The 27,410-nt window shown below is 39.7% G+C and overlaps 1 pseudogene; it reads right to left on the minus strand.

Moving 5' to 3' along the window:
- LOC112401002 (AN1-type zinc finger protein 6 pseudogene) lies at positions 1 to 26,655 on the minus strand (annotated as a pseudogene).
- Between the last annotated feature and the right edge of the window lie 755 nt (positions 26,656 to 27,410).

Genomic DNA, 27,410 nt, shown 5'->3' on the forward strand with positions numbered 1-27,410 from the left:
TCAAATCTTCTGCATCTTTTCACCAACAACTACTGGATTTTCTTTTCTGATTTTCTCAGCAGCATCAGCTTTGTAATTGTAAGAGCAATTGTGTAACACATCTGAGTAACGGTGTATACCACAGTAAACATTTCCACACCGGCATTCAAACCCAGTAAGTCCCACTTTCTTCCTGCACATGAAACAGCGATTCTTTTTTTGTTTTGGTTTTTCAAGAGATGTACTTTGCTCTTCAGATGACTGCTGTGCGGTTTCTGATCCTGAAGCTTGCAGGTCGTCTTTTGCAGGTATTGCTTTGTTCACAGATGTGCTGTCCACTTGGGAAGATGCTACAGATTCTGATAAGAGTGACTGATTGGGTACAGGGCTTGGCTGCATAGATGAAGATGTAGAGTCTAATGCCAACTGAGCTTCTGGGACACTGCCATCTGTGCCCTGAACTGGTAAAGACTCAGACTACTGACAGAAGGTGCAGGTGGGCTTATTCTACCGTTACTACTATTCTGTCTCTGAAGATGTTCTTTATAACATATTGAACACATGCCATTTGTACGAGGGTTTCCATGACATCCGCAGCCAGTGGAACAAAGTATAGGCACTTGGCTCTGGTTAGTTTCTTGAGCTATGTTCCTCTGTTGCGTACTCTGATAAAAGTATAGGGGCTTTGGATTAGGGTTCCTGCTGCACTGAGGATGCTTTGTAGTTCTCTCTCTGTATAGCAGTCCCCACTTCCCTATGTCAGGTTGTCTTTCCTGCTGTTGCTCGGGCTGGCGGCGGCTCTCTCCGCCTGACGCGCTGCCCGCTGCCGCCGGTCTCCGCTGGTGAATGAGGACAGGTGAGGCCACCGAACTCCTGCTCGCTCGGGCCCGGCCGCCGCCTCCAGCCCCTCCGCCTGCTGTTTATTAAACTTTTCTGTTTGGTTGTTTGGCCTGTGCCGCGACCGCGGGGGAGAGCACCGGGAATGGCCGGCACCGGCGCTGACCTGATTATTGGGTTTTAAATGCTCAATTATTCTTCAAGGGTTACTTGTAAAATACACAGGATGACAGTATTAAACCTCAAAGGGTAGTTCATTAATTCTTCCAGAGTTTCAGATACTGGTCTTGGGACAAAATGTCTCGTCTCCAGGAGGTTACATGCAAGCTATAAAGCAAAGGAAAGGACTTACAGAGTAAGTTGAGGATGAGAACGATATTGTAGAATATATGCTCAAGTAGTTGTGAGAACTAAGGTAATGTTTATAGAGCTTTTAGCAAAATACTGGGCACATGTCAGGCACTCAGCCTCTGCTGGTTGCAATCCTTATTCTCTCAAAACAAGATCCAAATGGCGGATAGCTCAAAATGTTGCCACAGTCAAAGCCTGTAATACTATTCAGAGAATGTTATTCAGAAAGATGTTAAATCTCAGACTAAAAGCTTCACTGCTTCTGCCTTAATCAATAAGGCCTATTCATGACCTCATACTTGTTCCTCACGAATTATGGTAATTAAGTTGAAAACTGGGTCCCTTGGCCTGGTAGAGCTCGTTTGGCTACAGAGAAGGTTCTAGATGTTAGACTGAAGAACATGAGGGGCTGAGAGTTTTTAGAGAGGCTTGGGAGAGGGGAATGTGTTGAGCAAAAGAAAATCATGGGACCGTCATACAGAGAGGAGTAAGTCAGAAAGAGAAAAACAAATACCGTATGCTAACAGATATATATAGAATCAAAAAAAAAAAAGGTTCTGAAGAACCTAGGGGCAGGGCAGGAATAAAGACGCAGATGTAGAGAATGGACTTGAGGACACGGGGAGGGGGAAGGGTAAGCTGGAATGAAGTGAGACAGTGGCATGCACATATATACACTACCAAATGTAAAACAGATAGCTAGCGGGAAGCAGCTGCATAGCACAGGGAGATCAGCTCCGTGCTTTGTGACCACCTTGAGGGGTGTGACAGGGAGGGTGGGAGGGAGATGCAAGAGGGAGGGGATATTGGGGTATATGTATATGTATAGCTGATTCACTTTGTTATAAAGCAGAAACTAACACAACACTGTAAAGCAATTATACTCCAATAAAGGAGAAAAGAAAAAAGGAAATCATGGGAAGAGTGTCCAGAAGCCGCATTTCGAGAACGGTACTTAGTTTAGTGTCCTTACCCAGAGCGGGTTACCTTCATCTGCCAGGACCACTGCCCGTGAGTGACTAAGTCCTGCTGGCCCTGGAAGTGTCAAAGGAGATTTCTTTGGCTACTGCTACCATACGAAAAAAAAAAAAAAGCTTTCTTACTTGCGAAATTAAGCACGTTTGTCTAAATTTGCAACACCTGACTAGGCCCTTTCTGTAGGAGAGAAAGCCATTCTCTCCTTGGGTTTTTCCGCTTCTATAAGAGGAGATGCTAAGGAATGCAGAATGCGGGGTAAAAAATTCTAGTTGCCTCCTGCCATAGCTTGGGAGATTCATTATGTAGTAATGAAATGATCTCAAAGAGAGAGAAAACGATAAATCTAGGCCAAGATTTCAGTTTAAAGAAAAGGCAAGGGGTAGAGTAAGCGCTAGGTATATTTTCCAATGTAATGCTAATTGAAAACATTTCACTTACGTTCAGGGACATTCACCTTTCACTGAAAGGTCGTTCAATACCTTCAAAGAGCGTTTTCTTTAAAACGGCATGTACCCATACTTCTAGCCAGAGACTGAAGTTCTGTGGAGAGCTTTCTGCTGACAGCCTGTGTTGTTGAAAAGGCAGCTAGTGGCTACAGGTGTTGTGAAGGTAGATGAGCCCCAGCTGCTCAGGAGAGAAGTGGGGACATGGAATGCTCCTAGGCAACTGGAAGGGACTTGCAGCAGACGGTGGTTTGCCTCAGGGAAGAGCTTCCAGATCTAAGCAACACGCCGGTGGAGGGAAATGATGCAAGCTGTGAGCTGAGCATCCAGGCTTGGTAAGTACACTTAAATTGTATTTTAGAAGGGATGGTAGAGGAGGATTTGGGGAAAGATGACGATGGTGTGCTTTGGGATCAGATATCCTGTAATGCCTGAATCTGCCTCTCACTTGCTTGGGGCTTTTGAGCAAAGTGCCTGAGCGCTCTAAATCCCTTTCCTCACCCATATAACGGAGGTGGGATATGCCTGCCTCTAGTACGTGATAAATAAATGAAATAATACACAGAATGGGGTTATTGCTCTACGTGAGGAAGGAAGCCCTCACGGCTCCAAACTTAGTTTCAACTTTTCTCCCATCTCCAATATTGCAGGAATGAGAAGGCTAGCGCTAAATTTTCTTAATTCTTGAAATTTCATTCTGTTTATCATTTTCATTGACTGCATGTGTAGACTTGCGTGTTGCTCAAGGTGAAAACTGACACAGAAAACGCCATATTGAATGGAGACGCCCACTGTTTCTTCTTGGGCTTAAAAGGGAGGTCAAAAAGAAAAAGTCGGGCTTCCCTGGTGGCGCAGTGGTTGAGAGCCCGCCTGCCAATGCAGGGGACACGGGTTCGTGCCCCCCGTTTGGGAGGATCCCACATGCCGCGGAGCGGCTGGGCCCGTGAGCCACGGCCGCTGGGCCTGCGCGTCTGGAGCCTGTGCTCCGCAACGGGAGAGGCCACAACAGTGAGAGGCCCGCGTACCGCAAAAAATAAATAAAAAGAAAAAGCCTTCTTTCCTTTACTCGTTCAGAAAAATTTCCCAAAATGGTCATATGTAAAGAATTTTAGGTTTCTGCATCCTTAAGTGTTCGATTTCAATTATTTTGCTTAAAACTAAATGGTATTTTCAAGAGAAAAAAATGGCATCAAAAATATTTTCTCCCTCTTCTCAGATAGCATATTCCCATCTGAGTGTTTCCGTTGTTTTAAAGCCTTTCTATACAGATAATGGAAAAACTTCACTCTTAGATACCTTCACATTTTTATGAGTAAAACATGCATGACATCCTGGAATACCTTCAGACTCATTCTTATTTATGACATGTTTTTGAGAATTTGAGTAAGACTCTAACATGAAAACAGTTTAATCATGACGTTGTGATTTTTTAAGGCGAAAAGTACCTTAATTAAACATATTGATCTGGATTTTTTTTTCTTGGACAAATGTGAGATCACTTGTCACTTAATAAAAGAGTAGTCACTTTTTCAACAGCAGAAAAATCCCAGGAAGCTTTTCAGCCACTAAACTTGAGATAGAAAACCTTTGAGTGCCTTTCTATCAGCATCTACTACAGATTCTTTTCTTGGCTCTTCCTTGAAAATCCTGTGTTTCCTAGGCTGAAATAGACCCTGTACACAGCTGTTTGTGATTTATAGCTGATCTTGGTGTTTTGAACTACCAGCAAGTCCCACAATTTTCTGTATTAGGACATCAGAGTTTACTCTCTAGATACTGCTGCCATGGCAGAGCATCGAGTATACATGGAAATAACTTATCCTGAGAATTATCTTTAAGTAAAGCTTCATAGAAGGCGGAGGAGTTTGTTTTCAGGTCTTCTTTCTGTATTAGAGGTTTTCAAACCAAAGTATCAGAATTGGGTTCCTGCCCAGCTGTCTTGAATCAGAGTCTTTCAGGATAAGGCAAGGAATCCACAGATTTTTGTCTAATGAGCTGATTAAAATGAGCCATCAGATTTGGTATCCAATGTTCTAAAGTACAAATGAGTAAAAAATATCTGAGGCAAGACAAAAACATTTCTTAATAAGACGATGTGTAAAGTAAAATCAGACATCATGATTAAGATCTATGAAAGAATGAATCTGATTAAAGCACAGCATTTTGGCCTTAAGAATTTATAAACTGTGAGATTTACATCAAAATGCTTTCTTAGTAGTATAAGAAGGATATTCCCTGTTGTCTGTGAAAGAAAAACAAATGTTAACAACAATTTAAATGTCCACAGAAGGAGACAAATTAAATACGATATGATAAATAGATGCTGTGGATTAGCATATGCAGTACTTAAAACGAAATCTGCAAGTAAAAAATACGCAAGACAGGTTGTTGCTTCATAACCTCCTCAGGAGCTTCCTGGGTGTAAAAGGAAACAGCCCCCGCTCCCAACCCCCAGTAAGCAGAGGGCGAGAGAGACCAAAGAAAAAGGCAGACCCTTCCAGATTGCTAGCTGGCAGGTTTAATAAGCAAGAGCGCTTACTTAGAAGAACGCTTGTCTTGTGTGGCTGCAAGACGAGTAGATCTCCATACTCACCAGCCAAAGGTGAAATGTTTATATAGAGCCCCTAACTGGGTTTAGTAACATACCCAGTCCTATTTCAAGGCTGTTTCCTTGGTGCAGTTTCTAGGAGCAAGGAACGCAAGCTGAACACACATCCCAAGGCAGTGGAGGTGGGATGGGAAGCCTCCAATGGCCTGGGTCCAGACTGTAGTTCAACTGGCGGTCGAGTCTTCTTGATGACCTCCTCGCACACAGGTTTTTGGGTGTTACAGGCAAATATAAGATGAAAAAATGAATGGTTCTAATTATGTGAAAATTTAAATGATGTTTTTCATTGTTATACGTTCATGTATAAAACCATAGGTCTGGAAGAGAAGGCACTAAGGCAGTAATAGTGGTTACTTATGGAATGAAGTGGCAGTATTGAGATTAGGAGTTGTGCTCAAAGATTTATTTAGCCTTATCCATGCTATTTCTGTTAAAATATTCACCTTAATTAAAATAATGTATTGCATACTTTATAATTTGCTTAGGTGTATATAAAAAACAAAGTGGCGTAACTCTGTTGTAAAGTTACGGCAAACAAGCAATCCTCATGGGATATAACTATAAAGCATCTTATTTTTGTCTAATCACCTTGTTTTATGTTTTTTTCCACTTTTATTGAGATATAATTGATGTATAGTACTGTGTAAGTTAAAGGTGTACAGCATAACGGTTTGACTTACATATGTCATGAAATGATGCCTGCACGTTTTGTTAACATTCATTATCTCATATAGATAAAAAACAAATAAAAAATATTTTCTTCTTACAGTGAGAACTCAGGATTTTCTCTCTTAACAACATTCATATACATCAAATGGCGTTGTTAACTGTTGCCATCATGTTGTATATTCCAACTCAGGAAGGCAGGCTGGACAGCTTGTCCTTCATATAGTTCTGTATGGGAAACATGTTACCGAACTAAACTTGGGTCCATCTGCCCTCATGTGATAAAGCTAATCTACTAACACAGGGTTGTGGTGGAGGAAAGTGCAGCGTTTATTACAGGCGCCATACAAGGAGTCCAGGCAGCTCATGCTCTAAAAACCCAAAAGCCGCAGCAGATTTCAGGGAAGCATTTTTAAAGGCAAAATGAGGGAGGGAAGTCACAGGGTATGTGGTCAGCTCTGCACAAGTCTCTGATTGGTTGATGGTGAGGTAACAAGGGTGGTGTCACAGAGATTAACATTATCAATCCTCAGTCTCCACTCTGGGGGCTATGTGCTCATGGTCATCAAGCAGTTAACTTCTTCCATTTGGTGGGGGCATTGGCATCTGAAAAACAACTCAGGGACTGTGCATCAGATACAGTTATCTGTGTATTTCAGGGAGGAGCTAAAGATTCTGTGGTTGGCATATGGCTGATTTACTATTTAAATTCGTACCAGTTCTCCTGGCCCAACTGCTGTTTTTGTCACTACATGTTCACACCCTTTCAATCATTAATTCTTTTTTTTTTTATAATTTTAGCATCTTTATTGGAGTATAATTGCTTTACAATGATGTGTTAGTTTCTGCTTTATAAAAAAGTGAATCAGCTATACATATACATATATCCCCACATCTCCTCCCTCTTGCATCTCCCTCCCACACTCCCTATCCCATCCCTCTAGGTGGTCACAAAGCACCGAGCTGACCTCCCTGTGCCATGCGGCTGCTTCCCACTAGCTATCTATTTTACATTTGGTAGTGTATATATGTCTACGTCACTCTCTTCGTCCCAGCTTACCCTTCCTACTCCCTGTGTCCTCAAGTCCATTCTCTACCTCTGCGTCTTTATTCCTGTCCTGACCCTAGGTTCTTCAGAACCTTTTTTTTTTTTTAGATTCCATATATATGTGTTAGCATACGGTATTTGTTTTTCTCTTTCTGACTTACTTCACTCTGTATGACAGACTCTAGGTCCATCCACCTCACTACAAATAACTCAATCTCATTTCTTTTTATGGCTGAGTAATATTCCATTGTATATATTGCCACATCTTCTTTATCCATTCATCTGTTGATGGACATTTAGGTTGCTTCCATGTCCTAGCTATTGTAAATAGAGCTGCAATGAACATTGTGGTACATGCTTCTTTTTGAATTATGGTTTTCTCAGGGTATATGCCCAGTAGTGGGATTGCTGGGTTGTATGGTAGTTCTATTTTTAGTTTTTAAGGAACCTCCATACTGTTCTCCATAGTGGCTGTATCAATTTACATTCCCACCAACAGTACAAGAGGGTTCCCTTTTCTCCACCCTCTCCAGCATTTATTGTTTGTAGATTTTTTGATGATGGCCATTCTGACTGGTGTGAAGTGATACCTCATTGTAGTTTTGATTTGCATTTCTCTAATGATTAGTGATGTTGACCATCCTTTCATGTGTTTGTTGGCGATCTGTATATCTTCTTTGGAGAAATGTCTGTTTAGGCCTTTTGCCCATGTTTGGACTGGGTTTTTTGTTTTTTTGATATTGAGCTGCATGAGCTGCTTGTAAATTTTGGAGATTAATCCTTTGTCAGTTGCTTCATTTGCAAATATTTTCTCCCATTCTGAGGGTTGTCTTTTGGTCTTGTTTATAGTTTCCTTTGCTGTGTAAAAGCTTTTAAGTTCCATTAAGTCCCATTTGTTTATTTTTGTTTTCATTTCCATTTCTCTAGGAGGTGGGTCAAAAAGGATCTTGCTGTGATTTACGTCATAGAGCGTTCTGCCTGTTTTCCTCTAAGTTTTATAGTGTCTGGCCTTACAGTTAGATCTTTAATCCATTTTGAGTTTATTTTTGTATATGGTGTTAGGGAGTGTTCTAATTTCATTCTTTTACATGTAGTTGTCCAGTTTTCCCAGCATCACTTATTGAAGAGGCTGTCTTTTCTCCACTGTATATTTTTGCCTCCTTTATCAAAAATAAGGTGACCATATGTGCATGGGTTTATCTCTGGGCTTTCTATCCTGTTCCATTGACCTATATTTCTGTTTTTGGGCCAGTACCATACTGTCTTGATTACTGTGGATTTGTAGTATAGTCTGAAGTCTGGGAGCCTGATTCCTCTAGCTCCATTTTTCTTTAAGTTTGCTTTTCAGTTATTAATTCTTCAGCCATGCTTTTGTGACTCAGGGGGCCTGGGAGACTACAGCTTTTCTACAAATAAGAGGCAAGCAGAGGACATAGTGGGAGGGCTCTGTCCTGGGAAGGCACCATAGGGTCCTACTCAGTCACACACATATCAATCCAGTGTGTCCTCAAAATACAGATGACACACAAAGTGATCTCCTTGAAGGCTCTCACACTGAAATAAAGAGGAAGAAATCATTCTCTTCCCAATTCAGGGAAATGTGTGTTTGTGATAATAAGACCCAAAAGCCTCATCAAAAATCTTTTAATAACTTTGTATGGAGTGTATTCTATATAAATATTGCGTTATTATGTATACCTGAAACGTATATTGTAAGTCTTCTATACTTCAGTAAAATTAAGTAATTAATTAAAAAAAATCTTTCTCTATTTCCTCACCCATAAATTTCTTATGCTTTTTTAGCATGAGCCAGGGGTTTGACTCATAAAACCTGTTTTGCCCCATGCTGGGGTTTTTAAATTATTAATTTAATTTTTTTTTTTTTTTTTTTTTTTTTGCGGGACCCGGGCCTCTCACTGTTGTGGCCTCTCCCATTGTGGAGCACAGGCTCCGGACGCGCAGGCTCAGCGGCCATGGCTCACGGGCCCAGCCGCTCTGCAGCATGTGGGATCCTCCCGGACCGGGGCACGAACCCGTGTCCCCTGCATCGGCAGGCGGACTCTCAACCACTGCGCCACCAGGGAAGCCCCCTAATTTTTTTTTTTTTGAAGTACAGTTTGCAAGTCTCACTTGGGGGTTGAGCTCCACACTCAAAAATGTGGACTCTGGTGTCCTCAGGCCTCATCTCAGATTTCTGTTTCAGATTCATTTACCATAGCGTTGTCTTCTCAGGGGTGGCCTGAGCGTGTTTTCTTTTATGGGCCCATAGGCATGGCAGTGGGTGAAATAACACTAATCCATGCAAGAGTCTTAAGGGACAAAATATCAGTACTTCGTTTTCCCCAGTCCTTAGAGCCAGCAAGTTGGACTTCAAATGTAGGTTTTCTTCGTTGATTCACATAGACAAATGCTTGAGGATATAAGTGGAAAGTTTACCTTTTCTAATCTTAAACCATTCTTGGAGCCAAATAAAACAGGACAAGGATGGGCTCAGAATTTGAATAATACAATAAAGCACAGGACTAATTTGCATACGTAGGTGAAGGATGGGGGCTACGAATGGAGGAGTTACTTAGGGAGAGATTGGGTGATTAATCAGAAGTGGTCAAAGGAGTTTCTGAAATGCTTGCTTGGGAGGAGGCCCTGAAATCAAATTAAGGTTACTAGCTAGAGCCTGAGGGAAAGCTGTATGTCGTAAAATCTTGGTGTTGTATATATATCTTTCTGTTTCATTTTTCTTTTTTCTAAAGAATATATATAAAATATAATATAATTGTGTAATATGTATGGTGTATGTACATCATGTATACATTATAAAATAGGCATATTCTTTATATTCCTTAACTTTTTAAAAAATATTTATTTGGTTGTTCTGGGTTTTAGTTGTGACAGGCAGGCTCCTTAGTTGTGGCTCCAGGGTTCCTTAGTTTCAGCTTGCCACCTCCTTAGTTGCAGCACATGGGCTCCTTAGTTGCGGCAGGTGGGCTCCTTAGTTGTGGCATGCATGTGGGATCTAGTTCACTGACCAGGGATCAAACCTGGGCCCCCTGCATTGGGAGCTCAATGTCCCATCCACTGAGCCACCAGGGAAGCCCCTATGTTCCTTAACTTTTTAAACTTTAATCTCTAAAAATCTGGAATAATGTAAAACAAGCATACTTGAAAAAGCAAAGAGAATATTGAAAACTGAACATAGAAATTATAATGAAATTTAAACAAAGTTTTTAACTATGGGAGTGTATAATAATTAGTGTTATATGAATGTCAAAGCAGAGAAATGTATTTGACTATAGGGTAAGAAAGGAAATAAACTGTAAAAGTCTTAAATAAAAATAAATATTCCAGGAATGGAAATGCTTTTGTCAGGTATCTGTGTTTACAATAATGTGTTTATACTCCTAGCAATGTTAATTTGAAAAGATGCTTTAAATTTGAGTTGTCAGTGTAAAAATATCACTTGGTTTACGAGACAATTGACTGTCAAATACATTGCATAGATATGCTGGATGTTTTATAGCTTTGTCGTCTAGACACTAATTTTATCCTTAAGAATTATTGGAAATCAAATGTAGATAGTTTTCCTGAAAAGGGTAAACTTGTCTATTTATTGTGAGAATAGAAAAGTTGAAACCATCTGTCAGGCAGTGGCACTTAGGAATTAACTTCAGACAATCAAAGATGAAGTTTTGCATGAGAGCATGCATTAATCTGACAGCTTTATGTCTAAAATAAATAACAATATGATATGATTTGGTGGAGTGGGATAGGTTTGTAAATAGTCAAACATTAAGAAACTAAATTTTCTTGTTTTACGGTCATATGGGTTTTTCTGTTCCCTTCTGAAAACTTTTTTCAGTTATGCATCTATATACTAAGATGTGTATAATTAATTATTTATTTGAGGAATTGTGCTTTCAGTGTTTCCCTACTGTCTCATAAAAGCATCTGACACTGATTGGTTTTGCACTGTTTCATTTACTCAGAAGTTAGGTATATAGTTAACTCTTGAAAAGTGTTCTATAAATACCATCTATTAAAGAAGTTATCACAGCATATTTTTATCGTTGGTTTGCTGGTCTCTCCACTCAAAAGACAGTAACTGAGTCTAGGGCAGGGAATGTGTTTTATCTGTCTTTGTATCTCTGGCATAGAGGCATTCTGCTTGGTAATTGGTAGAAAATCAGTAAATCAAATAATTAATGAAATAAATTAATAAATGAGAGTTCTGGAGCCTTCTCTCCCATCTTGCAGTCAGATGTAATCCTCTCATTCCTGTTGCTTCCTATGCCAGTCTCTAATAACTGACACTTCTGCATGAATCATGGGAAGAGACACGAAATGTCTTTTCTCTTAATTAAGTGAACATTCCACAGTCTCTCCATTCTCCAGCAAGAGACAGACGTTAAACCAAGATTCATAAATGATTAAGCACAGCAGTAAACTCTGCAGTGTTTTTTTTTTCTGTAAGCCTAGCAGACAACTTGCTGAAATATTCTTATTTCTATGGCCTGTTGAGATAAGAGATTCAAGATTTCCTAATCTGCAAAATGAGAATAATGGTCATAGCATCTCAATAAAGTTGTTGAAATGATTAACGTAGAATACACATAAAACACGGTACATAGTCTGGTATTGTTAGGAGTGCACTAAATATCGATAGTTGTCGTTTACTGAGACCTGACATTTTGATAGAGGAGTGCTTCAGATCAGGCTCCCGTTGAATTTGGGGACAGAAAGTCAGTAACGTAAACAAAATCATTCTGTTCTGAAGCTGTGTTGTGCTTTTTCAGCATAAACAAAGAAAGGGATTTTGAAATTTTATTACTATAATATTTTCCCTCCCTTGTCTCTACATTTAATCTCCATTTATAATTACGACATTTTCAAGAAATCCCTAATAAGGACTTGAGGCTTTAGTTATAAAGCATCTAGTGTTGTGTGTGTGTGCTTTACATATATTGTCATTATTTTATCCTTGGATCTGCAGAACTTTCATCTGTAACATGTGTCTCATTCAGTAATTAATGTCTGATTATCTATTGTAAACAAAAACTCAATCCGTCTAAGAAATGGAAAATTTTATTTGAGCAAAATTTGAGGATTATAACCCCAGAAGAGCATCTCAGAAAGCTCTGAGAACTGTTCCACCAGTTAGAAGTCAAGGCACAGTTATGTAAGATTTTTTGAGGTAGAGGGCTGTACATCAAATGATGTATTATTGACAGTTTACATAATCCAGATCTAAGTGTCAACCTGGTGGGTCACATGACCCCTTACAAGCTCAAGAAGGAATGTTGTCTCTTTAAGGAGTTGTCTTGATGCTGGAAGAACATTGTTCTTTATGGGTGACAAGGTATTCCTGCTGATGGGGGGAGGTTTGGTTGATGCTCAATGCAGATACAAGTGCACGGTAAGGGGGAGAGAGGAGGCCAAAGGGCAGAGAAGAATTTATGTTTACATTTTTCTTGTCTTGCCATAAAATAGAAATTTTATTTCACACTATTCTGAGTGGGCCTTCATCCTAGGCACTGGGATATAGCAGTTAGCAAGAAAAGCAATACCTGTGTTCTCATGGAGCCTCCATTTTGTAAGCAGTAATAGGCATTAGACAAGCGTTCAAAAAAGGAACTGAATAGCTACAGACCGAGAAGAAAATAAAGTGAGAGAACTAATAATGGCACTGGTAGGAAAGGGGGCCTTACAGAATGAGAAGTTAGGGGAAGGAGGAGATTTCAGCCAAGAGCTAAAGGATGAGCGTTTTCTCTCCGTAAACGGAGTTCAGACTGTTGTCGAACCCAAGTTTATGTGCCCGATTACACTGCGGCCAAAGAAAGCAAAACGCCGGAGTTTGAAGGGAAACGGTTTATTGCAAAGGCCAAGCAAGAAGGGCAGCTCATACTCAAAAAGGCCAAACTTCCCTATGGTTTTGGGGGAAAAGTTTTTATAGGCAAAATTTAGGGGGAGGACTGCAGGGCATGTGACCTTCCTGACTCGTTGGTGGGGAGGTAACAGGGTGGTGTTCCAGGAATCTAGTCATCAGCCTTCTGGTTCCACGCAGTCCAGGGTCCAGTGATTTTGCTCAGCCTGAAGTTACCAACCTCCACCTGGGTGGGGCGGGGACCTTAGTTCCTATAGAAGAGCTCATAGATCTGTACCAGATTATGTGTATCCCTTGAGGAGGAACGAGGACCCTGCTTTATCACTGCATTATTATTTCTTGACTGCTTCTCCTTTGCTTCTGTATTCCCTCCTTTCCCGAATTTGTGTCTGAATCTGCCCTTTGGCACTCAGGGGTGGTTTAGGAGGCTGAAGTCTTTTTCCTACAGATAAACAGGGGACATGGAGAGGCTTTTGTACCCAGGAGGACCCCGCAGTGCCCTGCTTGGTTTCAATCCCCCATTTTCTTTTATACCTCTCAATCTGGAGGGGAAAAGGTGTTGGACAAGAAAGGGAATAATGTTTTGGATAGACAGGTTTATCATAAACTGGGCAGAGGCACTCGGTTTTAGGGGGACTTGGTTTCACAAATATTATCTTTCCAAACAGAAATCATTAAGTCAAAGGCTTTGAGGCAAGAAGAGAGTCTGGAGAAGAGAAAATGGTATCAGATGAAGTGGAAAACATCTTGTTGACTTCTAGGTCATGATTAGAAAGTTGGATTTCATAGGCAGTAAAATGGGAAGCAATTTAATGTTTAAGCAGAAGAGTGGCATGATCTAAATAGTTTTTTTAAAAAATCAAACTGGCCACTGTGCATTAAATGGATTACAGTGGGGAGGCCAGTTTGGAGGTTAGTGTGATTGTGACAATGAGAACGTCTGGTGCGTGGGCTGGAGTAGCAAAAGGAACGGTGATTGAGAAGAATGGGAACACTTGTGAGATTCTGGGGGCAAGATCAATATTAGTAGTAGTGGATTCAATAGGGGAGGATATGGGAAACTAGAAATAAAGGATGACTTCTTACTTTGTTTTTGTTTTGCTTTTGTTTGATCACCCGAAGTAAAACTCATAGGCCGTCTCATTTTAGATCTTTAAAAAATTCTCTGCAGGAGAATACATGAGGACATTTTTCTTTTCATGTGTACTAGGTCCTCGCATTTATGCCACATGTTATAAATGTTGTTTTCTCTTTAGGTAGATTGTAGATCATTGTCAACAAAAGTCAAGAAATCCGTCCTACCCTTATGCCAAGTTCATACTTTTGGTCTGAAGTTTATTTCTACCAAATTAACACACCTGCAAAGCTTAACTTTGTAAATCGAGTTTATTTTGAAAGGTAGTGTTGAATTATTTTCCAAATAAAGCAGCTTAAAAAAATTCAGATGTGGTCCTGTATGCACAGTGCTCTGAGTATGGTAGGATTTTTTTTTTTAGCATACTAATGTTTATTTGGAGATGTATAAAAAATATGCAGTCGTACAAAACTTTAAAGATTTTTCAGATCCCTGCTAAGTTTTTTTTAGACCCTTTTTTTCTAGAAAACAATAGGTTTGATCAAATTTATCCTAATATTTCAATAGCTAAGATACCACTCACAGAAATATTTTAGACATTTGAAATCACAGAATGAGTAAAATGGGAGGAAGAGCTTTATATGCCTACGACTGTCTCTGTCGATAGGGGAGTTGGTTCTCCAATTTTTAGCAAAAAGTCTACACTGGCAAATTGTTGAACCACCATTAATATAAAAAATTTGGTCAATCCTCGACATCTTTAATGCATACTTGATAAGAAATATATCCATAACATTGATATTTTAGCAATAGTTTTGTCTGATGGTGTATAGAAAGGAGGCCAAGATTATATTGTACTACATTCAGTTTTAACTTTACTGAATACCACAAAATTTCCCCAGCCAGCATTACAATAGAAGTCAGCTTGTTGCCCTTTTACTTCTGTATAACACAATATCAAAAACATTTTATCTGCCAATATGTGATTCTGGTGACCTTTGACATTTTTGAGCATATATTCTCATGCATCGTTAGAGGTTTCATGCCAAACCAATAACACACTTCTCTGTGGTTTTCATATGCCTCCTATATCATAATGATCGATAAAATGTACTGCCATGGTTCTTTTTGCTGCCATACCTCATTATTTCTCTTTTCACTCAATCTCCACATGCTTTTAATAGTTCCTGAGTAGCTTTTGTTTTTTCATTTAATGAAGAGTAACTTAATGTGCCATTTTCTCTTTATAAAATAACACTCTCTCTCTGATGGGATTCTATCCATGGGGACCAGTTGTATTCAAGATGCCTTTCATTTGACCTAAGACAGTGTTTAACTCATCATTTGACAGTTGTGTGCCTTTAAAAATTAAAAGTCTGTGTGAGGTCTCCAATTTGTATGAGTTTGCACGAGGTTATAGAATTCACGTAAATGCTGTCTGGCTTAGGGGACTAGGAACGAGCGTTGGATCCTAAAAAGTGATCTAAAACAAGCCTCAGCGAACAGAACCATTAGGTGAAATCTGGCCCACAGCTTGTTTTTGTAAATAAAGTTTTACTGGAACACATCCATTCCAGTGCGTTTACTTATTGCCTTTGGAGGCTTTCATACTACAATGGCAGAGTTGAGAAGTTGCAGCAAAGACCACGTGGCCCTCAAAGTTGAAAATGTCATCTGGCCCTTTACAGAAAAGAAAGATTGCTGATTCCTGATCTAATAAAATTAAGCCTGTTTCTTTTGGAAGCTACGCAAACCAGAAGGTTAAGTTTTGATTTCACACCTGAAGATAACATCACACATATTACAAATAGGGATTCACTTGGCCAAATTCTTCCTTTTTTATTTTTACCGTACACTAGGAAGGTTTTCAGAAATTATGGTAGGTCATTTAAACAGGTGTTTCTGAAGTTAATAACTAAGGGCTTTCCAAAATCTGTGCACATAAAATAAATCTTATATAATATTTAAAGTGTATATAACTTGGTGTTTTTGAGGATACATCCTGTACTTTGAGTTTATTAATATTTACAATCATAGATCACTTAATTGTTGAAATATAACTAGTGTCTATCTCTTTTTTTAAAAAAAGAAAGCAACGTTTATTTGAATTTTAACTCATTTGCTCAACAGAATTTGACCACCTTGTGTAAGCTAGGTGCCACTCTAGGTGCTGGGAAACACATCCAGTGAACAAAGCAAAAAAAAAAAAAAAAAAAATTCCTGCCCTTGTGGAGTTTACACGCTTGCGAGATTTTACGACAGGAAGTACAATGATTAAGCCTAATGCTGCTTTTGTTCTTTTAAAATCCCGAGACTTGGCTACATCAGAGTATTTTTTTCTTGGTGTTCTAGTAAAAGAGCATTGTGTTGATTAGAGAAATACCTTGATCCCAAATAATGGATCCACCTTTGTTTAAGATATTGATATTTAACCTTTATTCATCTCAGACACTTTAAGGATCTTTTGAGAGCAGTGGTCCTTTCCCCAGGAGGGAACAATCCATTTAGTCCTTTAAATCATAATTTTATACATAATTTCCAAAAGCACAAGGACCATCTCTAGTCCATCCACAGAGCTAAAAGCTATTAACCTAGACCAGCTATTAGATAAGTTCATAGGATTAAGGATAATGTGCTATTAGATATTTATAGAACTATTTTAAATATAGAAATCTATTATACATTTTATTCATTCAGTGATTGATTTACTCCACACATGTTTTACTAAATACTAATGCTCTTAGGTGCCAGACACTGTGCCAGGCAACACTGTTATTCTCAAAACATTTTTTTATATGATTGGTTTTATGACATAACCTGTATGTTAAGTAATCAATGGAGCATCGTGACTGAACCAACTTTTTTTTTTTTTTTGGCTGCGTTTGGTCTTTGTTGCTGCACTCAGGCTTTCTCTAGTTGTGGCGAGCAGGGGCTACTACTGTTCCTTGCGGTGTGTGGGCTTCTCATTGCGGTGGCTTCTCTTGTCGTGGAGCACAGGCTCTAGGCATGCGGGCTTCAGTAGTTGTGGCTCGCGGGCTCTAGAGCGCAGGCTCAGTAGCTGTGGCTCACGGGCTTAGTTGCTCTGTGGCATGCGGGATCTTCCCGGACCAGGGCTCGAACCTTTGTCCCCTGCGTTGGCAGGTGGATTCTTAACCACTGCGCCACCAGGGAAGTCCCTGAGCCAAATTTTATATAAAGTTTACAAGCAAACATTTGTGCATTTACTAAGCATCACCCCTTCTAGTTTCTATCAGGACTTAACTAAACAAGAGGAAATTTGCTTCTTATATTTATCAGGACTGAAACAAGAGGATTTGGCTATGTAATTGTTAGAAACCTATATTTCATACAAAATAAGTAGAAATAAAAATAAACTGTGGGGTTACTTTTGTTGCATTCCAATGTGTTTCCTTTGTGGAGTGCAAGATTATACATAAGATGAAAAGAAGCAGCTTCACTCACTGAATTCCAAAAGACAAGTCGTTGAACCCCTTGTATGTCTGTCAAGTATCTGTAATAATTTGAAACACCGTATTAAATATTGCATATTTTAATTAACATAGTTTAATTTTTCCAAGTGGCATTGGTAAGTTTTAATGTAATAAGCATTACCAACTTTAGATCAGGTCTTGTGAGAGCAGGTGACACCAGAATTATAAGTAGAGAGTTGTCTGCTGTGAAATTATGCATTGATTTAAAATCAACACACTCAAAGATCTTATGGTTACAAATGAGATTTTAGTCCCAGAATAGCCTCTTTGTGACTTAATCTTTATGTACATGTATTATTCTTATCCATTAAGTACTATAGGAAATACAAAACTTTCCTTTTGAGGTTACTAACTTCTTGCAACTGTAGTCCAGAGAGATTGTCACTTACCGAGTGATACAGTTTTTTAGTATAGAAACTAGCATAGAATGCAAGTCTCCGTGTGAGCCTGTCAATAAATCATTATCGCTTAAAATATAGAAAGAAAATTATTGAGCTTCAATAAAAAGAAGATCCAGTAACAAGGGGAAGATTAAGATATGTTAAATTTCTTCTTTAAATTTAGTTATGAGATAATCCATGTCATCTATAATAGTTTTTCCCCAGATGAATTTTAGCAGGGCATATCATTGAACTCTAAAGTTTAAATAACTGAATGGATAATGAAAAACTTACCCTATGGTTCCATTTCTAGTAATGTATTAGCAGATAAGGATCTAGCACCAATCTTTCTTCTGAAAATAGTAAACAAAATGGAAAAGAAAAGAGATGCATATGTAGTCTAACAAGAAAGTAAAGAAATTCGGGCTTCCCTGGTGGCACAGTGGTTGAGAGTCCGCCTGCCGATGCAGGGGACATGGGTTCGTGTCCCGGTCCGCGAAGATCCCACATGCCGTGGGGCGGCTGGGCCCGTGAGCCACGGCCGCTGAGCCTGCGCGTCTGGAGCCTGTGCTCCGCAACGGGAGAGGCCACAACAGTGAGAGGCCCGCGTACCACAAAAAAAAAAAAAAAAAAAAAAGAAAGTAAAGAATTTAGAGCAATAGCTAAATGAAGGCAAGAGCCTGAGAATAATTGGAACACTGCCTCCCGCTTTCACCTTGAGGGCACGTGGGAATCTCAGTTTTACCGAGTACCATTTCTTGGTATTTCACAGGACTGGGGAAGGTGCTACTATGGAAGAAAAAAAAAAAAAAAAATCCTAAGGCTGAGCCAAAATGAGAAAACCAAAGCAGGGATCCTCTTTTCTTATAGCTGGAACTCAAAAGTGCTATACTCTCCATCTAAAGGTGAATTAGAAAGAACTGTGAATTCACGTGAAAATAGGGAAATTGCCTATAACCAGAAGCTGATATTTGAACAAGTCTGTGACATAAATTCATACTATGTGGTCAGTCCCAAAACACTTCAAGCCAGAAATTTAGATATGTGTTTCTCATGTAGGAGTACATTTAAGACCTGTGGCAGGACCAGATGACAAAATCCTCCCAGGAGCTACCCACCTGCGTCTCATGGCTCAAAGAAGTCTTGTATGTAATTTTACAAACAAAATGAGCAGAAAGCAGTTAAAAATCGATAAACACATAAGGAAATAAGGCACCATGAGTGAAAGCCGGTAGAAGTAAGAGAAACAACAATTAAACTCACCTTTCTTAAAAAGTGTGTCAGTTTTCATCTTGGGATAAAAGTCATAACTCATTACCTTAGAAAACACTTGATTATCTTATAGCCATAAACATTTCTTCACTATTTTTTCCTTAGAATATGCAATGCTACTGTATACTGATAAGGTAGTATTTATTGTAACATACTTATGGAAGGTTGGGAATGGTGGCACATCAGAGAGGCTACCATATCTGGGGGACTACTTTTCTTTCTTTTTAGGGAAGAAGTAAAAAGGCCAAAAACACGGGCTCAAAATCAGACTGAGATCTTTTACCGTGTACTACGTTTGCTCAAGGTCCCAACTAGCAGTGTATTTAAATTTGAACCTTTATGCTGTTCATTTACGAAACAGTCTTACAGTAGCCATACTCCCGATACCCATAATGAGTTGCCGTGAGAACTGAGACAAAACGTGTAGGCAGTGTATCACAGTTCAGCACATTAATTCGTTGGTTCTTGTTAACTGTATTATCCGTTCCTCCTTTTCCTGGGCCACTCCCATGAGACAGAGTAACTTGCTCTCCTGTACCCTACAGAGGAGAAGATCGCCTGTCCCCACCTTTATCAGGTTTAAGGCTCCTCAGTTTCCAGGTGGGTGAATTGGGCCTTTAATCCAGTCTCTGTTACATAATTACTCACTAGGTCTCAGGAAAATCTGAGGACTCATCTGAGACTCACCTGTCAGCTAGCAGTATAGTTTCACTGACTCGAGGAATCAGATATTAGAGCTGTTCAAGTGTCTCTTCATGACCCTCTCATAAAAGGGATTCAGTGGCACCTGCTTAGTGTCTGTGGCATTTTGGTTTCTGCATTCTCTGACAATAAGAACCCCGCTTTCGTGGCCTTTGCAGTATTTACGTATCTGCTCACTCTGTGTGTGTAACTGAGGTAGAATTGCCACCATCACCTGCTAAAACCCCACCACCTCTCCTTTCCCTGTCCACGTCCCTGTGCCTTGTACTGAGCGCTGTGCCCCCAAACACCACCTCACTGCATTCGCCCCCTGCGCAGATGCCTTCGTCACCCAGAATAGGCCCAGCCAAGCCGCTTTCCCATGTGGATGACAACTTCACTCTGCTCGGGTTCAGACACCCCTGTGATAGACCATCTTCTGGATGCCCTCTGAACCCCTCCTGGGCTGTAACTCCCCACACTAGGTAGCCCTCCCTACCCTGCTAGGACTCCAACACACTAGGCCAGGCTTCCTCCTCCAGCCCATCCCAGACTTGCTCATGAAGACCACACCTTATCTCTGATATCTGGTCTCTGGTCACCCTTGTACCTCCCGTCCCCTGAACCCCTCCTGGACACTTAACCTTGCTCGCTTCCATCTAATGACTTCAGGCCCGAACTGTCTGAGGAGGGAATACCATGCTAAATTTAGTCATAAGGAGAGTTAGGCTTATCAGCTCCTCTTGGGAACAAAATAAAAGGGCCTTGGTATCTTGAATTCTAGAATATACCATCTTCTACTTGCTTAAGTCTCCCAAGTATTGTCCACGTGTTGAAGTCTCCTTTGTCTCTGAGGATGTTAGTATAAGGCAGAATTTACAAAAGTGAATACAAGATAATACACAGAGTTCATTTCCACAAATACATGTATATACCGCTCTCAAAGAATCCCAGATTTTTGAAAATTAATTTACATTTCCATGATGTATACAATTTCTTATTAGAAAGAACTGCAGGATAGAATTACAAGGTTGACTTAACAGGAACTGATATTTGAGATTTGCTAGCGGATTTATCTGAGAAATGGTTTATCTCATAACACTTTTCACTTTGTCAGACACCCTAAGATCTAAAGATTATGTGAATAATAAACACCTTGCTCACCATGTCCCTAGAATAAGCTTTTGAAGATGAAGCTCTTTAGAACTTAACTGGACAGTATTCTCCTGGGTGCTATAAGGAAGGACTTTTAAGGCATTTCAATATGCTTGTTTTGGGACATAAAGATCATGACTGAGTGAAGGAGGGTGACTCCCAAGAAGAAGCTGAAATCACTGTGTGTCAGGTAAAATGAACAATGCCCTTTAGGCGTATTTCTGGTGTTTTACATAATACAGAAAAAGTCAAACCATTCTTAACATGTCCTCCTAAGGTGAGAAGCAAATATAAGTAAAAATATTGTCTTCTCCCTGTCCCAACTTCTTCTGAGAACAACATTTTAAACTCGGCTATATTTCTATGAAATTTTCATTTGTAGCTAAGGCTGTTCAGTCCAGATATAGGAACTGTCAATATCCAGGATTTTAGTGAATTACACACTTCATCTCCTGGGTAGAAGAGAAACCATTTGCAAACCCTGTTCATTACATTACATAATTCCACATGAAATACCTAGAATAATTCTCTTTTTATTACTCAGAGCTCATTAAGGAAGACAGGTACATTAAAACAATACACATACAGTGAGTGGTATGGTTTTCACCTTAAAATAAGTAGACACCTACTTGAAACCTTTTATACCATTGGTTTGGCATCCCCATTGGCTCACAAATATAAGTTAGGCTGTTAATCAGTTTCACTCACGTACAAAAAAACCCCCAAAAAACTCTATTTGAATATTTCCTGACTTTTTTTGGAAACATAATTCCAGTGCTTTAATGTAAGTTTTCAGCAGCTTTGCTATATTTTATTTTGGCTCAAAAGAAGAAGATGGAGATTTTTCACATTCTCATATAAATATGATATCATAAGAAACAGTCCATAGGATTTATTAGAACTGCATAGGTGATACCTTTTCTAAATAATTTACAGTTGAAAAATGAACTGAATATCTGGGAGAACTGATCATTTTTAAAGACATTTCACTGCAAGTAGACAAGTGGCTATAATTCTCAGTAGTTGCATTTAGTCTGAGATGATGATTCTATCTTTGGAGAGTCAGCTACATATGTCTCGAAACGCCAAAGATCATGCATGAAAGCTTTTTTGAGGGTGGTCTCTCAGATATTGGTATTTAATTCAAATCTTTAATTTCATTGAGACATATGATACCACGAATATTGCGAAATCTTACCCAGATAAGAGTAATTCAGAAAATATCACTTTTTGTTGTCAAGAGCCCAGGTTGGAGATCACGTACCCTAAGATTCAAGTCTTAGAAATGCTACTTACCAGCTGGATGACCCTTGGGCTTTTGACTTGAGCGTAAACTAACCTTCAACTTGTTTGACTGTAATTAACAAACAAACAGTATATTTATATGTTTATAATATAAAAGTAATATATATATATCTATTTATAGACACAGGTAGATAAATATAGCCTGGACATAAACGTAGATAGAGATACATAAATATAGATATATCTTGCCTCTTAAAAGTGGTTAAGTTGTAATGCACTGTAAAGAATTTACCATAATGGGTAGAAAATATAAAGCAATTTCTCAAAGTGTAGGTCTTATAAGTGATGAGGCAGAAGGCAGAGTGAGTTTGCCCAATCAGGGATTAAAATAGAAGGAAAATGATCCTCTGTGTTAAAGAAACATGTTTTACTAATCACAGCCAATTTAGCAATTTATATTAAGATACTCTTTTTCAAATGTGACTTTGGTATGAAACTGTACTGTCCTTCAGTGGAGGGAGAGAATATCTCCCAGGCTGGCACAGGGAAAAGCAAGGTGTATATACAAGTTGAAAAGATGTAATGATTTTCTTTGTATAGTAAGGATACCTTTTGGTGCCGAGGTAATATTCTGAGAATTTTGCTTATTGCTTCACGCTAAAAGGAAAGGTAGATTTCATAGATAGAACTCACTGGCTCTGCTGATGACATCTGAGCACATTGGTGCAGGAATTGTTACAGAGCTGATTGTTGCTAGAATCAATACTATTTACCATAGGGTTTAATCCCATAGAAATCATTAACTAGGGTGCCAAGCAATTAGAGTGAAAAAGTAAAATATATAAAGAAGTTTCCAGAGCAAGACAGAGCTACTGTTTGCTTTGATTATTGATCCCTTTGAGCTTAACCTCCTCATCCAGCCTCCAGTCAGTCAGTCATCTGAGCAGAGCCAAATGGGAATCCTTTATGTTTATTTCTTTTGGTTTCAAGATGTAAGCCAAGTCAACCATACAGTCAAGTATGCTATTATGTGGACACTCATGGATTGGAACCGGAAAACCATTAAAAAAATAAAGAAAGCAGTTCCTAGGCTAGCTCAAAGTCCTTCTCTGGGGATTCATGATCTCTTTGGTTCTGCCTCCCAGGCCTCTGAATCCAAAGCCTAAACTCTCCCCTATGCCGTACTGCTTCTACAGATGTTAATGACCAACGTGATTAAGTGTAATTTTTCTGAACGCCAGACTGCAATAGTGAGATCCACATACCTGTGCCCTCTCCTTGTGCATGCTGATAGGCATCGAGAAAAGCTGAAGGTGAACTGTTGATCTCCCCAGTCTCTGAACGTGGAGGAAGTGCCACCACCACTCATATCCTTATAATACCCTCTACTTCCATACCACGTATTCACTTCACCTCCAGATAATCTTGATTATTTTACTTTCTGAATGTATATCAAATCTATCTGTGTTTTTCCATGTTCACTACCATTATTTTATGTCAAGCCACCATCATGTCTGGCATGAAGTATTAATAAGTACAAGGGTTGGTTGTTTCTCCCTGTTTTTCTTCTCCAATCTGGTCTCCACACTGTGGCCCAAGAGATCTCTTTAAAAATGGAATGTGCTCATGACACATCTAATTTGTAAGTCTTCAGATCTTTTCTGTTCTTAAATTTTCAACAAGGTCACAAATACTGTAGCCTTTTTGTTCTTCCCCCACCTCGCCCACCCTGGCCACGTAGCACCTTCTTTCTCTGCTACACAAAGTAGTTTCTCAAGTTAAGGCCTTCGCATGCTCTTCTTCTTGCCATATTATTCCCTAGTTCAAATCTGACCCACTCATATCTCCTCTCCTGGAAGCCTGTAATTTCCCTCATATTACATGTGTCATGAGGACAGGAGTTACATTTTGTTCATCTGTAGCCCTGGTACCCAGCCTAGTACCTGGTACAGGTGCTTAATGACTTGAGTGAAGGAGAGAGAAAGAAAAGAGATGATAGATATTTTTAGACCATTCGCTTCACATTTAGGGAGCTTTTTATGAGGGACACGATTTGTTTCTCAAAGGACCAAATGGAGAAAAGCGAGTAAATTTAAACTGGAGTAATTTACACATGAAGAATTTAGCCAACAGAGACAGGAGGAAAATCTGTTGAAGATTTGACTAAGACATTGCCCTGGATATCTGTATTAGTGCTGCTTTAGAACATCTTGAAACCCAGTGATTGTATAAAAACATATGGTGATGATAAATTCTTATGCATTCATTATTATGTCATATAGTTATGTATGAGACAACTTTCAAATTATTGTTGACATTTTCATCTCGTTGAATCGTTGAGATGGCCGTGTCCCGAATCTAAGATTCCTCATCCGCTGTCAACACTGCAGCTCTCTAAAGGTACAGAGAATGCCCTGGAATTAGGTGCACTCCTATTAATGGTGGAGTCTCCCTCTTAGATTCCTTTCTGATCTTTGACACAGTTGGACAAGTCTGGATGATTTGAGAGCCTCAAGAATTCACAGAAACTTGGAATAATTTTTCCATGGTAAAAAGCCATCATTACTGGAATGAGCATAAACAAGCTTGTCAACTCTTTTCTTTAATCAAAAAGAATCCTTAGTAGGTCTCTCTCCCATTTCCCCTCCTCTCTCCTGATAAGGTGGGGTGTGACTGGACAAAGGAGAAGTTCTGGTTCCTAATGTGTTTTGCTTTCTGCAACCAAAGGCGATGATCAATTGGAAAGGTTTGGGAGGTCCCCTGCTAGGCCAGTTATTAACGTCTGATTGCTAAGTTCATGGGTGGGTTGAAAGGAATAGTGTGGGTGGCGAAGGGGAGGATTTACTTGTTTCAATGGAGTGACTACCTGTACAAAAGTGTTTTTATATTTTGACAACCAGTATAGATAGTGTTACCAGCAAAATATCACTTCTGGCCCAGGCTATCCCTAGTAATTATTTGATATAAAAAATTGTATTGGTAAAACTACTGATATATGTTTGGGAAATTTTAGCTAAAAAAATTTTTTTTTCCTAGTGATAAATGGATAGTATCCTTTAGCTCAAGGGTTCTCAAAGCATCACCTTGGAACTCTTGGAATGTGTTAGAAATGCAAATTTTCCTTTTCCAACTCTGACAGACTTGGGCGGGGCCCAGCAATTTGTGTGTTGTTTTTTTTTTTTTTAACATCTTTATTGGGGTATAATTGCTTTACAATGGTGTGTTAGTTTCTGCTTTATAACAAACTGAATCAGTTATACACATACACATGTTCCCCTATCTCTTCCCTCTTGTGTCTCCCTCCCTCCCACCCTTCCTCTGGATGAGTTAAAACACCCTCAGGGTTTGAGAATCACTGTGTTAGGTCGTTAACACAGCCTACACTGTCAGAATATGGTCATCTCTGGCCATTTTAAGCAGCTTGGTTGAGAACCTGTGTTAATGCAGACAGGTGTTTGTGAGATGCCCAGCTTCTGGGCAATGAGAGTGCTCAGTCACTAGCTAAGAGACTTATTCTTGAGCATCTATCTCTCGGCAGGCAATTCAAATGCAGGTCTCCAGCAAATTACAAATTGCTATATGTCATAGACATTCATAGTTACTGCCAGTTGTCAAAATCATAAAATTTAAACCTGTGAATGTCTGTGGTCTACTGTATTGACTGTAAAAGTGTTAAATTTAGAATGGTGAAAATGGATTTTTAAAGGTGTAATAATTAATGGGATCTGGGATTACATTCATATTGAATTTTTTTAAGTAGGTAAAATGGTACTGCTGTATTTAAAGGCACTTTAGAAATCAGATGATTATTCTACCTGGGAAGGACATATCTATTAAAGAAAAAAAAAAAACAAAACAGAAAAACCTCAGGGGCATTATATTGCCCTGAAAAAGTGCTTACTTGAAAAATTATACTTAGAGGGTAAAGATTAGATTCCAAATCCTTTTCAAAGGAAAAAATATCATTTTCCAGGTCACTTTTGAATTCATTGAGAGTTCAGTCATCTCCCTATTCAGTAAGGGGTCCACGAGTCAAACCACCACATGAAGCAGAGAAACGTTCAGAGTATTTGGTGGAGATCCTTGCTCAAGCTCAAACCTTGTTTTAACATATTCTTATTACATATTCATTTGTCTTCTTGAAAGGTATATTCTAATTATATTTCGTCCACTCTTTAGTTTGTGCATAGAAGTTATAGTTTAGCAATAGAGATAGAAAGTTCAAGGCTAGATATCCAAACCTTTAATGGTTCGCAAAAAACAAACAGTGACAAAGTACTGGATAAATATTCTCATCTCAAGGTATTAATCGCAGTTCCAAGTACACAATGGGTGTGAGAACTCTTTGAGTATTTATTTAAAGAGCCTTTGTTCCTTTACGTGATTTTCTTTTCAATTATAAATATGTTCACCTCCGCTGCTTTACGGTGAGGTGAATTTCTCTCTCCATGCTTCTGTCCACACAATGCCTTCTGAAGGGGAACAGAGGGCACTGCCTTCTCCACTTGTGCACAGATTCCATCTTTGCTTGTAACTGAAGTCTCGATTCCAGTCCTGACTGTAGCCATTGCTGCATTCAGCCTAGGGCATTGGCTCTGTCTCCTGTCTGCCCGGAGCCTTACTATCTGTAGAAAATCACCCCTTCCTCCTTCCATGTGTTTTGCTAGTGCCATCACTCTAGGGCCTGGCGCACCCCTGTGGTTGTGTAGATTGGACAAGGGTGAGATATGGCCTGAGCTCCTGGCTCCAAGCCTTGGCCCCATGGGCCTAGAGGGGGAGCAGCCTTTTGATCCTGTGCTTCCTTGTAATTATCTGCCCCGTAGAAGGGGCCTTTCTACGAAGGAGCTGGCAAGGCCTTGCTCCTTATTAAAGCAACAAGACAAAAATGAAAACGTTAAGCCTTTAATCACTTTCTGTGATGGTAGCAGTAGGAATCTAAAACAGAAGTAGCCCACTCCCCTGTCCCATTTCTTCCCATGGAGCTGCACATCCGTGTAGGGTTGGGTGGAGGTGTCAGCCCTGAGGAGGGATGGGTCCTCCCCTTTTAAAGGAGCCGGGACCCAAAGGCTCTGGCCGTTTTATGGACCCTGAAGTTGAAGGGAGTGGGAAAGGGAAGATCTAGGAGTGAGAAGTGCTTGGTATGGAGTCACAGGGATCTGACCCCTCCCTAAAAGGGGCCCTCGGCTGAGATACCTGAAGGAGTTGTCTGCCGGAGACTTCAGGTAAAGAGACTGAGGAATGAGGGCTCTGGGGCTGGAAATGTAAACGTGTGAAGAGCACGACCGGCCAGGGACCTGAGTCCTTGACTGCATCCCCTTTCAGG

The sequence above is a fragment of the Neophocaena asiaeorientalis genome, unplaced genomic scaffold (genome assembly GCF_003031525.2).
Source record: "Neophocaena asiaeorientalis asiaeorientalis breed wild unplaced genomic scaffold, Neophocaena_asiaeorientalis_V1.1 scaffold130, whole genome shotgun sequence".
Taxonomy (NCBI): domain Eukaryota; kingdom Metazoa; phylum Chordata; class Mammalia; order Artiodactyla; family Phocoenidae; genus Neophocaena; species Neophocaena asiaeorientalis.